The following is a 2,210-nucleotide window of genomic DNA, read 5'->3' on the forward strand; positions in this document are numbered from 1 at the left end:
CCTTACTTCTTGATGGCTTCCCACAAAGTCTCATGCTCTGGTGCCTGCAATGTGGGGTCCTCCAGACCCCACAATTCTTTGGACTCCCCTAGGGAAATTGGCGTGCACCGTTCTTCGAACTTGATGGGAACGAATGGTCGGCTGCAACATTTTGAGCTGACCTAATTCTGTGACATTAGACTTTCCAGAGTCTTGTCGAGGGGTGGTTGATTTTGAAGGTTTTCTACCCGAGTGGCATTGTATTCTCTCATGTTTATGATGGGGCTCTGCTTTCCATTTTGTCACCCCGTTCGCGATGTGCTCGAATTTTTGAGGTTTACTCCCTCACAACTTGTTCCTATTGCCTGGAGGATCCTAATGGTCTGTTGTGTCGCATCGCAACAATTTCTGGGGCCTGCTGGTAAGGAATACCTTGATCTCACGGCAAGAGAGTTTGAAGTTTGAATTGTAACCTGGAAGTTGGGAGACAGACAATGAAGCATTTCCGATAAGAGGGGCCGGGTGAGGGGGGGGGGGGAGGGAGGGGGGTTATGTACTAGGTTATCTCCATTAAAAATGTCTAGTAATTATTGATCGATCGTAGGTGTTGTGGACATGTTTCGCACCCTTATGAACACCCTTAGCGAACTTGCACCAAAAAATCCCGGAAAGGCCTGAATGGTATTAAATGCCTCCAATGCCTAAGTTTGATTGTTTGTATAATCTCTTTATGAATTTGAGACTCAAATGAACTTACCTCGAATGTGGACTTTTCCCTTCTATATATGGAGCATAGGATGGAGTGATAGGGCTTATGTAACAACCCAATCCTCTATTTGAAATAAAGCTCCTAGCAATTATTATTTGAATTGTGTACTATCAGATAATGTGTGGATAAAGGTAAGACATTTCGGTCTTCAAGTCTCCCTTTAAATTTGACTGTATCCCTAGGCATGCCTCTTAATTTGGGGTCCGTAACTAATGTGCCTGTTGGTGATCATTCCGTATTTGATATTGGCTGGTGGGCTTTGATAGGCCTTAGGCCTTTAAAGAGTAAGGGTGGTCCATAGATGAGGGGAGATCATTGTCCCTCTAATAACCCCGTGAAGTCTCATTACATAAATGTGGTGGGACTTTTCTTTCTCTTCCCGCTGCTTTGTTACCCAGATTCTGTCCTTATTTGTTATGCATGCCCTTATGTCAGAGGCGTGCTTCGTTCTACCTTGGTGTCTCTTCAAACGATTTGAGAGGCTGTTTGTATATCTTCTTGCTTTCTTTTTGGCACACGATACATTTTTTTTGTCTTATTGGGTAATGCTCAAACAATGCCAAGCTTTCCTTGTGACGCCACCAAATTCCGTTTGGGATTAGGCGAACATTTGAAGCGTCGAGACATGCAACACAAGGTTACCTGCCCCCGTTCATGACATATAAGATGCAATATTCCTAACATGCATCTAACATTATGCAATATTTACAGTGGATAATTATTTTTTCTTTAGCAATACTATGCACCAAACTGTAATATCCCAAATACTTAAAAACATACTTCATACAGACATAAACAACTGAGATCACAACACTAGCTCAAAATAGCTGTGATCAAAAGAGTGCTGGAGATTGAACACCATAAGTGCAAGTAATAATATGAGGTAACTGCTATATTATCATCTACGTCGCACTGTCGCCTAGTCAACCATTTTCAGTTGGTCGATTCCCGGTTCTCCTTCAGATCCTGTAACAAGATCTACTATTCGTGGGGGAATGGTAGTTGGGATTACCACAGTGAGATTTGATTATAAATTTCAGTAAGTTAATAGAAAATATCCACACTGGTTAATGATGCATGCATGGCAGTAAAAGCATGAATGCATAATCAAAGCCATAAGTAAGCATAGATCATAACTTGACATACAACTGATGAGAATGCAAAATGTCATATTTTTCTCCCTTAATGTCTAGTCTTTTATACTTATTTGGAGCCTAAATGTACTCATTATTCTTTTATTTTGATTTAGGATGCAAATGGAGGAGTTAAATGCAAAATGAAGCTAACTAAGCGATTTTGGACAGTTTCGACATTGCTTCGTAAGCTGGACATAACTCTCTCATCTGAGGTCCGATTGAGATGATTCAAAATGATATGGAACAACAGGAAAAAGCTCTACAACTTTAATGTTTTGGGTTTTGAGAGATATTGGTTGAAGTAAGGTCAAAATCGGCTTGAAGTT

This window comes from Juglans microcarpa x Juglans regia, chromosome 5S (assembly GCF_004785595.1).
Source record: "Juglans microcarpa x Juglans regia isolate MS1-56 chromosome 5S, Jm3101_v1.0, whole genome shotgun sequence".
Classification (NCBI taxonomy): Eukaryota; Viridiplantae; Streptophyta; class Magnoliopsida; order Fagales; family Juglandaceae; genus Juglans; species Juglans microcarpa x Juglans regia.